Raw genomic sequence first — 12,845 nt, 5'->3', positions numbered from 1 at the left:
AATTTATTCACTTCAGGGACACTCCAAAAACCCACAAGAGGTGGAGGGAGGCAGATCTGACATACCAGCAGCATTGTGAACGCTGGCTGTGTCATCGCACCCAGCAACGGTAGTTAACCCCGCTACCGCGGCAATCTGGGGTTAATTATAGCACATGACGGATCAGGTTAATTGCTAATATACCACACTTATAATAACAAAGTTTTTAAACAGGTTACTCTGGTTTTCAAGTACGCCCTAGGGATGTTACCTCAGCCATACTATCACCCAATGTAATGGTACTAATTTTATCTACTTCGGATGGATGAAGGGCTAATTTCTCAGCCATCAGTGACTCCCCATTCACAAAACTGGCTTTGAAAAGGTACGTTTCTTTACAAGTCAGTTTTGTAAATCGGTAGCCATTTATTGGCTGACAGCATCACCCCGCCCAGTAACACACTGAAAATTCATAAGATTGATGCCATCAAGGGCCTCCTGGCACAAAATAACAGTAACATTTTATTGATAAACTTACCCTTTATTATATTATAGATCCTAATAAGTCTTAACGATTTAGACAGAAGCAAACATAGACACTGATCAGCCGGGGCGGACTGAGAACCCTCAGGGCCCCCGGGCAAAATAAATCAAGGGCCCCTTACAGGCCCCACCCATACTCCGCAGCAAGCGCCACCCATGTCCCGCCTCCATGCACCGCCTCCAGCCACACGCTACACAATCTTTAGACACAAGGAACAAAAGTGAAATAATCCCTTCAAGGCCCCAGTAGAGACTACAATGGGCCATGGAGGGGGGTCTTTCTAGCAGAGGCTATCTCAGTGTCCTTTAGAGAGTGTGTTAGAAAGAATTTCCTCCAGGTTCCATTAGAGACTACAATGGAGTCTAATGGGGCCTGGAGGGGGGTCTCTCCAACACTCTGGTTCCTATTCACAATATAGCAACACAACATAGCTGATACCTAGGCCAAGTTGGCTCCTCTTACCTTAATTACTGTTGCTGGCTGGCAGTCTGTGGGCTTGCTGGAAGGCTGTGGGCTTACTGGCTGCGGCTGGCAGGCTGTGGGCTTGCTGGCAGGCTGTGGGCTTGCTGGCTACTGCCGGCAGGCTGTGGGCTTGCTGGCTGTGGCTGGCAGGCTGTGGGCTTGCTGGCTGCGGCTGGCAGGCTGTGGCTTGCTGGCTGTGGCTTGCTGGCTGCGGCTGGCAGGCTGTGGGCTTGCTGGAAGGCTGTGGGCTTACTGGCTGCGGCTGGCAGGCTGTGGGCTTGCTGGAAGGCTGTGGGCTTACTGGCTGCGGCTGGCAGGCTGTGGGCTTGCTGGCAGGCTGTGGGCTTGCTGGCTACTGCCGGCAGGCTGTGGGCTTACTGGCTGCGGCTGGCAGGCTGTGGCTTGCTGGCTGTGGCTTGCTGGCTGGCAGGCTGTGGGTTTGCTGGCTTTAAGCCTAACTGGTGGCCTGTAGGCTGGCTGGCTGTCTACTGGCCAGCCTGTGGGCTGGCTGGCCTGTGGGTTGGCTGGCTTGCTGGCTACTGGGGCACTCGTAGATTATTTAAAGAAATAATCCATGCACAATAATCACTACTACTCTGTGTAGTCGTTATGGTGCCAGGAGGGCCGTGCCCCCCTCCCAGAATAAGTAGTCAAACCGTTTAAGAACAGTTTGACAACTTACCTGGGGTCTGCTGGGATATGAGGCTGTAGTAGGGTATAGGAGCAGTGGTGCAATGTGTAAGGGGTGCAGTGTGTGTGAAAGGTTCAGTGTGTGTGAGGGGGTGTAGTGTGTGAATGTGTAGGGTGTGTGGGGCAATGTGTGTACGAGGGGGCTGTGTATGTGTGTGGCAATGTTAGTATGGGGGGCTGTGTGTGTATGGGTGGGCAGTGTATGTGTGTGTGTGTGAGGCAATGTGTGTAAATGTGTAGGTGTGTGTGGGGGCAGTGTGTGTGTATGGGGGACAGTGTGTGAATGTGTTTGGTGTGTGGGGGCAGTGTGTTTATGGGGCTAAAGTTCACTCTCACCACTGCGACCACCAGGAATACCTGGTGGTCGCAGTGTTGAGAGTGAACTCTAGCCCGTAGCTCCAGGGCTAGAGTTTACTCTCGCAAGAGCCGTAACGTTGCCGTGGTAACCGCGGCAACGATCTGTGCTCGCGCAAGAAGGACCCAGAGGAGCTGCAGGCTGAGCTCCCGGGTCCTCTCTTCCTCCCTCCCCTGCCGGCTGCCCGCACGGTGCCTGCGGACAGGGGAGGGGGCAATTGCCCTCCTCTTACTCCCCCCTCCCCCTCTTCTTACCCCCCCTCCCCCTCTTCTTACCCCCTTCTTACTCCCACTCTCTTCTTACCACCCTTTTTACTCTCCCCCTCTTCTTACTCCCCCCTCCCCCTCTCCTTACTCCCCCTTCTTACTCTCCCCCTCTTCTTACTCCCCCCTCCCCCTCTTCTTACTCCCACCTCTTCTTACTCCTCCCTCTTCTTACTCCCCCCTCTTCTTACACCCTCCCCGCTCTTCTTACCCCCTCCCCGCTCTTCTTACCCCCTCCCCCCTCTTCTTACTCCCCCTTCCTCTTTTTACTCCCCCCTCCCCTCTTCTTACCCCCTTTACTCCCCCCTCTCTTCTTACTCTCCCCTCTTCTTACCCCCCTCCCCCCTCTTCTTACTCTCCCCTCCCCCTCTTCTTACTCCCCCCTTCCTCTTTTACTCCCCCTCCCCCTCTTCTTACCCCCTTCTTACTCCCCCCTCCCTTCTTACCCCCCTCCCTCTTCTTACCCCCCTCCCTCTTCTTACCCCCCTCCCTCTTCTTAGCCACCTCCCTTCTTACCCCCCTCCCTCCTCTTACCCCCTCCCTCTCTCTTCTTACCCCCTCTCTTCTTACCCCCTCTTTTTACCCCCTCCCTCTCTCTTTTTACCCCCCTCCCTCTTTCTTTTTACCCCCGCTCCCTCTCTCTTTTAACCCCCCCTCTCTTTTAACCTCCCCTCCCTCTCTCTTTTAACCTCCCCTCCCTCTCTCTTTTAACAACACCCCTCTCTCTTTTAACCCCCCCTCCCTCTTTTAACCCCCCCTCCCTCTCTCTTTTAACCCCCCCTCCCTCTTTTAACCCCCCCTCCCTCTCTCTTTTAACCCCCCCCTCCCTTTTAACCCCCCTCCCTCTCTCTTTTAACCCCCCCCCCTCCCTTTTAACCCCCCCTCCCTCTCTCTTTTAACCCCCCCTCTCTCTTTTAACCCCCCCTCTCTCTTTTAACCCCCCCTCTCTCTTTTAACCCCCCCTCTCTCTTTTAACTCCCCCCCCCCTCCCTCTCTCTTTTTACCCCCTCCCCGTAGCGTGGCCGAGCTGCTCTGCGTCCGCGGTGCCGGCCGGATTGATAGGAAGGTGCACACACACTGAGTGTGCACCTTCCTGTCAGTCCGGCCGGGTACAGGAAACAGAAACTCCTGTTCCGCGCGGAACAGGAGTTTCTGTTTCCTGTACCCGGCCGGACTGACAGGAAGGTGCACACTCAGTGTGTGTGCACCTTCCTATCACTCCGGCCGGCACCGCGGACGCAGAGCAGCTTGGCCACGCTACGGGGAGTGGAGGTGAGAAGCTGCAGCTGCCTGAGCGCTCTTAAGAGAGCGCTCAGGCGGCTGCAGCATTTAAAGGGGCTGCCGGGCCCCCTGATGGCGGGCCCCCCTCCTGGCCGGGCCCTCGGACCATGTCCGAAGTGCCCGACCGGTCAGTCTGCCCCTGCTGATCAGTCACAACTTTTAAACCACCTGCCTAATATTGTGTAGGTTCCCCTCGTCCTGCTAAAACATCTCTAGTGTGTCGAGGCATGGACTCCACAAGATCCCTAAAAGTGTCCGTGGTATCTGGCATTAATACATTATCAGCAGGTCCTTTAAGTCTTGCAAGTTGTGAGGTGGGGCCTTCATGGATCGACTTGTTGTTCCAGCACATCCCACAGATGCTCAATTGGATTGAGATCTGGGGAATTTAAAGGCCATGGCAACACTGTGAACTCTTTAATGTTCCTCAAATCACTAAAATTTCATGTTCCTCAAAATGTTTGTACTGTGGCAGGTTGTATTATCCTGTTGAAAGAAGAAACTGCCATCAGGGAACACCATTGCCATGAAGGGGTGCATGTGGTCTGCAACTATCTCTAGGTAGGTGGTGTCAAAGTAACTTCCACATGAATGCCAGGACCCAAGGTTTTCCAGCAGACCATTTGTCCAGAGCATAAAACTACCTCCACTCGCCAGCCTTCTTCCTATAGTGCATCCTGCTGCCATCTCTTCCCCAGATAAGCGATGCACACACACCCAGTCATGCACCTGATCTAAAGGAAAATGTGATTCATCAGGCCAAATAACCTTCCTCCATTGCTCCTTGGTCTAGTTCTGACTAGTTCTGATGCTCGCATCCCCACTGAAGGCTCTTGTGGTGGTGAACAGGGGTCATCATGGGTACTCTGACCAGTAGGCAGCTACACAGTTCCATATGCAGCAAACTGCAAAACATTGTGTGTTCTGACACCTTTCTATCATGGCAACCATTACATTTATAACCAATTTGAGCTACAGCAGCTCTTCTGTGTGATTAAACCAGAAAGGTAGCCTTTGTTCCCCACGCGCATCAATAAGCCTTAGGTACCCATTTTTCCTCTTCCAACACATGAAATTCAAGAAATTACTGTTCACTTGCTGCCTAATATATCCCATCCCTTGACAGGGGCCCTTGTAACAATATAACCAATATGATCCTGTTCACCTGTCAGTGGTTTTAATGTTGTGGCTGATCAATGTAAACGATTCAATGATAGCAGTAGTTGTTACTTAATTGCTAGTACACCACACACAAGTTACAAAAGTAACACATTGTTGTCAGTTTCATCTTCCACTATAGTATAGATTATGGCTGATCTACCAATAGGTAGATCCCCAGATGTATAGAACTGCAACTCACATGATGCTTTGTGATTCTAAAGGCATGCAAAGCATCGTAGGAGTTGTAGTTCTACAACATCTGGGAATCTTGCTATTAGGTATAGATCATAATGTAAAACCATTGAAACAGTAGCAAGCATAGTTTCATATACATGCCTATGAAATACATACACTTACTATATATTAATGATTTATTTCTCTCTTATTAAGTCAATTCGTTATTTAGTTATGATTGACTTAACCCACAGCTAAGATAAATGACTAATGGGATTGGCTCCAGAGGTAATCAGCCGACCTGACAGCCAACAAGTAATTATTTCCTAACTGCCTCATTGCTGAGGCAGAGAGCAATAGCCGAAAGATAGTCCTGGCGTGCAGTGATACACAGTGGTCCTTCGCAGTGTTGCAGCCATTAAAATTGTTACCTCATAGCCTCATAAATGCATGAGAGTTCCCTTGTTAAAAGAGATCCCCCCCAGCTCGGGATCAAGAGTACACTTGTCCCTTTATTTTGCCTTAGACTAAATCTCCTTTCTTCCAGTCTAAATGGGTGACCTTGCGTCCTATGTATAATCCTATTTATAAATAGATTTCCAGACAATGGTTTGTATTGGCCTTAAATATAATTGTATAATGCTGTCATATCCTCTCTGAGGTGCCATTTTTCTAAACTAAACAGATTTAAATGTGTTAATCTTAATTCATAATTAAAATACTCCATTCCTTTTATTACATTTTGTAGCGCACAGCTGCACTTTTTCTAGTGCCATAATATCCTTCTTTAGAACAGGTGCCCAAAATTACACAGCATATTCAAGGTGTGGTCTTATAAAGAGGCAAAATTATATTTTTATCCTGAGAATTAATGAGCTCTTTAATATTTATTTACACATTTAGAAGTACACCTTTCTAATATGTGTTCAGAGATATTGCATTTATCCTCAGTTTTTTTTTAACTAAAGAGTTTATGCCAGTCAATATGTTGTAAAGCTGCCATAATCTTACTTAAAATATGCATTATGCACCTTACACAATATTATGCAAAATATGAAGTTGTCATGTAACATTTAGAGGTTAGTGTTGATACTAACAATGGTATCCAAAATGCAGCATATTTTTTTTAAGCATTCCATGACCTGACATGGCTTAAAGCCCTTGAGGTTTGTTGCTACCACAAAACACCAAGGAGTGTGTACACTGTGTGAGTGCCAGTACATTCTTTTCTTCCTGCGACAGAGAGTTGTCATGTTTGAAGTTGGACTGCTGTAGATTAATTGCCATGACATTTAGAATTCAACATATGAAAGAGAGAGATATAGCTTGAAACTTAGAGGATGTGTATGCCAGTTCACTATATTATGTACTATGTGTGTTGCTGACACAACCTGATAATATAGTATAGTATAGTATAATTATTACTATTATTGACAGTTTTGTTCTACTTCCCCCAGGGAAGACAATGGATTTTCATGCAATGAATGCTCTTTCAGGTTTTATTGTAAACTTTCAATCATTTTAGAGGTCTGACCTGTTTCACTGTTATGAATGGATATATCAGTTACAATGTTATGTTTTCAGGTTTTCAACAATAACCTAAGATAATTAAACATGTTGTTTCACACTAGTCAATGTGTTTCACAAGTCCAAATAGCCCTGTACTGAATGGGGCAAAACCATCCAGCTGTCTAGAGGGCCACTTGGACAGCAAAATCCATGCATTGTTCATGCAACATCTGAACATTGTTCAGTAAATTACTATCTCAAGAATTGCATTCCGTGCTAATAAAAAGTTACACAACAGTATTCTGGGTAAAATCATTCTATAGTCAGTTGAAACTAAACCTTAGTCACATAGCTTGTCCTGCACAAACACACAACATCTAAAAATCTTTTTCAAGTAAGTTAACATCTTTAAAAATTAAAGCAATTATTCATGCAGGCTTTGTGACAGTCAGGGGACTTGTGGTTAGGGCTGCATAAACAGAAACAAAAGTGATTTAACTACTAAATAGCAATGAATTTAACTATTAAACTGCGGTGGAATGATCTATACACCCAAACTGCTTCATTAAGCTAAAAACTTTAGTGACTATAGTATCCCTTTAAATAATGGAGCAACCCTTCAGAACTTATCTGTCTCTACACAACAGCAAAAGCCAGTTGAAATGTTATTTCCACAAAAGGAGAGGTTGTTTTCTCATTTGGAAAGGTGACTTGTATTTTAAAACACTGGTCTGGGGGGAATTAGGGCTGGATTAAAGCATAGCCTGATAGTGCTGCAGCTGTATACTCACTCTCACAAACGGTGGTGATCCATGCTGTGTCTATTTTATTTAAATATTTGTTTCCCATTGTTCCCTATTTGGAAACATTTTCTGTATCTTTAAATGCTGGTGCAAATGAATGTTTGCTAATTAGAATATACCTCTGTCCCTTAGCATTTAGAGAGACAGGAAATAATCCCAAATAGTGCAATTAATGGAAAGATGGGGAGCAAGTGCAAAAGGTAACAGGGACAGCATGATACTTTGGATGGACATAACCTCAATGGAGAACATTTTTAGTTGTAAATAAGAAAAAAATATATTTACCTTTCCTTTTATGTTTTAGTATTGTAATGCAATCATTTCAAAATGTATCAAAATATATAGTAATTTATGTTATATAAATTGTACTAGTGTATATCCAGGGTATATACCTTGAATCAAGCCTTTTATTTACACTCCCATTCCCCAACCACTTCCATGACCCTAGCAGATTGCAGGTCCCTTGCCAAAGATTTTCCATAAAAATGATAATCAAAGTTTACAGCCCCATTAATGTTAATACCAAAAATATTTTTTTTATATGAGCAGGCTAGTATATTATTATTATTATTATTATTATTATTATTATTATTATTATTATTATTCTAAAAGGATGATTGGTAAGGATAGGGATAACAAGAAAAAACCAAAGAACAGAAAGTTCTAAGACCCTGTGTATACACCTGTACAGAATACCCCAAAAATGACAAAGGTGCATTTCTCTAAGCACCGAAACGTGTGTTGGGCGTTTTTTTTCTCTCATATCATGTATATGAGCACTGGGCACTGGTGGTTGTAGCACTATGATTGTCACTGAAATTTTATTTTAATTTCTTTCTTTCCTATGCCTGTCTAGTTAGTTTTACAGGGAGAGAGGCTTTGTTAATTTAAATATCATCAGTCTGCTATTGACTGATTTTTTTCATCTTATATCATTTTCTATCTCTCTCTATACCTAAGACAGCTCTATCTTGAGCCCTTGATATAATCACATTACTAGACATTCCCCAGAAGGAATGTATGACTGGGATATAGTTATCAGATGTTACTCATCCCTACATAGCAAATTATAATAAAGCTTGTGTTTAGGTTTGGGTTATGACTATGTATATTGTATTTACATCCCTACATATATCCTCTGTGGTTGGCATGGGGATTTTTCAGTACCACCTGTATATACTTTTGTTTAATTAATTATAATGTTTTTGATAGTTGGTCTCTAGTAGTATTTACTATAGATGTGGTAGCCAGGTTTGGATTACACTCTATCGCTATATATATTTCCAGGTAAGGATAGGGATAAACCTGTCCAGATAGAGTGGAAAAGACTGGGAATAACCGTTGAATTTGGTGGAAGGCAAAACAATTAAATTATATAACTCTAGCTCACATAAATCTCAACTGGTAAAGCAAAACCCCTATTCAGGCTTAAAATATATAGTAGAAAGTAAGGATACTAGATCCTAAACGTACCAGGAAATAAGTAGTCAGATGGCAGTAACAGTAAAATCATAAAACTAAATGGAGGGATATACAGTAAAAGTGCTGTCCCCAATAGAGAAGGGGGGCACTATTGACTAAACAGTGAATTTGTCAAATTCAAAAAAGTGACAGAGTAATTGGTAAAATAAAACACAAAAAATGCTACTTTATATACCACTATAAAACATAGGTAAAAATGATAGTTAGCATCAAATTAAAGTCCATATGGTAACAGTCTGTAGCACTGAGAGTGGTGATATTTTGTTGCAAATATGTATCCGCTATCAAGATAACAGACTCCTGTTACTATATAGCAGGAGCTGAAATAATCTGAGGCTGATGTACTATAACCTATAGTAGACAGTGGGAAATGGGTATGATTCTTCTTTCACAGTATACAATACCCGACCATGTACTGGTTTCTTGTGTTGAATGATGGTCTACATAGGGCAAAAGACAGGAAAACATAGTGTTCTCTGTAAACACTTTATTGGTATAGTTACAACGGTTAAAAACACTTACAGACTCCCCAAAATCAAATGTATATCTGAGTAAATGCAGGAATCTTGGTTCCAGATGTTGCAAGGATAAAGTCCCTTTGATAATTTCACTCTAGTTGGCATTGGTATTTGGGTGTAGACTAGGGGCCATCGCGTGCGTTCCACCAGGAAAACTCTCCTGCGTTCCACTGTAGGAGTACCTGCTCTGTACACTTGCCTTACGCGTTTTGTGACTTGCAGCGTCACTTCTTCAGAGACTAATGACTTGATTGGTGTCAGTAGAATTTTGTTTAAAAACTGTGTTAATGAGTTCATTACAGACATCGAACTTGTATACATCATAACAATCTACGTTATACTACAAACACATATGTAATACATATAATGCAAGGTCAGGGTGAAATGCACATTACTTATATAGAAACAATATGGGTTTAGAATGAAAATGAAAATGTAACAAAATATACATATAAATAAATAGACAAGTGACAAAAGAGACAAATTTAGATGGAGGGGTAAAAACATACCGTAATTGTGTAAAATCATAATAATTGACGCAAATTGCCGATAAATAAACTCATTTATTGTAATCTTTATATTATTGCACCTGGAGCTTTTCCGTTATGTCTCCACTGACAGGCTATTACTAATTAATGCAAGATTTCTATACATTCATTTTATTTCATGGAATGGTGTAACATTGAAATATATACATACAAATTTGATATTATACATTTATTCACTGGCAATATGCCTTAATAATCACATTTTACCCTTCCAATTAACATACCTATATTTATCCAAGATCAACTTTTGAGCTACTCATATTTTTATACTTTTATTTTAGCATCTGACACTCTTTTGCTATGTTCCCTTCTAAAGGAGTCTATTTATGACGCGAGATTTCAATTTTTATTTCAATACATGGAATGATGGCACTATGAGTTTATTTATCGACAATTTGCTTAAATTATTATGATTTTACCCAATTATGTTTGTACCCCTCCATCTAAGTTAGTTTCCATTGTAATTTGTCTATTTATTTACATGTATATTTAGTTACATTTTCATTTTCATTCTAAACCCATATTATTATTATTGCCATTTATATAGCGCCAACAGATTTTGTAGCGCTTTTCAATTTTTTGAGAGGGGAGATTTACCTATAAATAGGACAATTACAAGAAAACTTACAGGAACAATAGGTTGAAGAGGACCCTGCTCAAACAAGCTTACAGTCTATAGGAGGTGGGGCATAAAACACATTAGGACATGAAATATCAAATAAGGTAGGAGTGAAGCAGAGCTGGAGGAGAGAGTAAAGTGCTGCCCTTTAGGAGAGAGCAAGAGACAGGTTTGTAAGGTAGAGGTTACTCTGGGAGGCCATAAGCTTTCCTAAAGAGATGGGTTTTAAGGCACTTCTTAAATGATTGAAGACTAGGGGAGAGTCTGATGGGGGTAGGCTGGCTATTCCATAGGAAGGGAGCCACCTGCGAGAAGTCCTGCAAGCGCGAGTTGGCGGTACTGGTGCGAGCAGCAGACAGGAGAAGGTCACGGGCAGATCGGAGTGACCGAGAAGGGGCATACCTATGGATCTGTGAAGAGATATAAGAGAGGATATAATTGTTAAGTGCTTTATATGTATGGGTTAGCACTTTGAATTGACTCCTATAGGATACAGGAAGCTAATGTAGGGACTGACAGAGGGTTGAGGTGTGAGAGGACCAACTAGAGAGGAAACTCAGTCTTGCGGTAGCATTAATTACAGACTGTAGTGGGGCAATAAGGCTTTCTGGAAGACCAATTAGGATAGGGTTACAATAATCCATGTGGGGAATTACTAGAGCATGGACAAGCTTCTTGGTAACATCTTGTGTAAGAAAGGGGCAGATGTGGGCTATGTTTTTAAGATGGAATCTACAGGGTTTGGCAACATACTGGATGTGAGGCTCAAAGCTGAGGCCAGAATCAAGTATGAGGCCAAGACAGCGTGCTTGCAAAGAAGGTCTTATGTGGATACCACTAACTTGAAGGAAGAGTGAAAGAGGAGGATCAGTATTAGCAGGAGGAAAGATAAGGATCTCAGTTTTAGAGAGATTGAGTTTCAGAAAGTGTGAGGACATCCAGTCAGATGGAAGAGAGGTAAGCACTGACACGTTGCAGGATGGTAGGGGAGAGATCCGGGGAGGAGAGATACAACTGGGAGTCATCAGCGTACAGGTGGTAGTGGAGTCTAAATGAGGCAATAAGTTTGCCATGAGAGGCAGTATAAAAAAAAAATAGAAGGGGACCAAGGACAGAGCCCTGGGGGGCTTCAACTGAGACTGGACGAGGGGAGGAGGTATCTTTACCGGTGGAACGCACACGACGGTCCCTAGTCTGCACCCAAATACCAACGTGCTGATATCTTACTTTCAAGCCGACGAGAATTAAATTATCAAAGGGACTTTATCTTTGCAACATCTGGAACCAAGATTCCTGCATTTACTCAGATATGCCTTTGGTTTTGGGGAGTCTGTAAGTGTTTTTAACCATTGTATCTGTACCAATAAAGTGTTTACAGAGTACACTATGTTTTCCTGTCTTTTGCCCTATGTAGACCTCAAGACATCATTCAACACAAGAAACCACTACATGGTCGGGTATTGTATACTGTGAAAGAAGAATCTAACTGTTGTGGTCGCCGGCCCGCCGAGTCACACGGCCGTGCCCGACCGGCACAGCCTCACCGACAACACGAGCTTACCTGTTCATCGGCGAGCCGGCAACCACTCCCCCAGGTCTTCCGGGCATCGCGCCCAAATCCAAGATGGCGCCCCCGAAAATTATACTAACGTGTGCGTGACGTCACGACGTCAACGCACACGCACATTTTGGGGTCACAGGTCGCCCTCTGACCAATCAGAGCATAGAGAGGGATATTTAAATCCCTAATTCACCCCAGTACCTTGCCCTGTCGTGGTTTCCGTTTCCTGGTTTCCTGAGAGTGCTCTAAATTCGTGTATCTGATTTCCTGGTATCCTGATCTTGGCTTTTCCCTGGTTATTCTGAATTCTGATTTCCCTGACTTGGCTTGTGTTTACGGTATTGTGTATTTTCTGGCTTCCTTGTCCTCGGCTTTCCCTTTGACCATTCTCTGTCTCTAGCGTATTAGTCCGGCCATTCTAAGGTCCGGTTTGCGCTCTGTCCTTTTATTTTCCTTTCCTTGTGTATGTATATGTTTACATAGTTTCTGCGTGCTGGACCACACTAGTAGTCGTGACACATACCTATTTCCCACTGTCTACTATAGGTTATAATACATCAGACTCGGATTATTTCAGCTCCTGCTATATAGTAACAGGAGTCTGTTATCTTGATAGCTGATACATATTTGCAACAAAATATCACCACTCTCAATGCTACAGACTGTTACCATATAGACTTTAATTTGATGCTATAATTTGTACCTATGTTTTATAGTATATAAAGTAGCATTTTTTTGTGTTTTATTTTACCAATTACTCTACCAATTTTTTGAATTTGACAGGTTCACTGACAAGTCAATATTCTTTATTTCAGACAGCATTTTTCCTGTATATTCCTCCATTTAGTTTTATGATTTTACTGTGACTGCTATCTCACTACTTATTTCCTGGTACG

General features: G+C 43.1%; 1 protein-coding gene across 1 annotated transcript in view; it reads left to right on the top strand.

Annotated features, from left to right (window-relative positions):
* Window positions 1-12,845, top strand: part of MYOT (myotilin) — a 107,551-nt gene that overhangs the window by 37,436 nt on the left and 57,270 nt on the right. The gene's annotated exons all lie outside the window — the stretch shown is intronic.

This window comes from Pelobates fuscus, chromosome 3 (assembly GCF_036172605.1).
Source record: "Pelobates fuscus isolate aPelFus1 chromosome 3, aPelFus1.pri, whole genome shotgun sequence".
Taxonomy (NCBI): Eukaryota; Metazoa; Chordata; class Amphibia; order Anura; family Pelobatidae; genus Pelobates; species Pelobates fuscus.
Note: the sequence above shows the minus strand (reverse complement) of the source record. Positions and strands in the feature narration are given on the sequence as shown.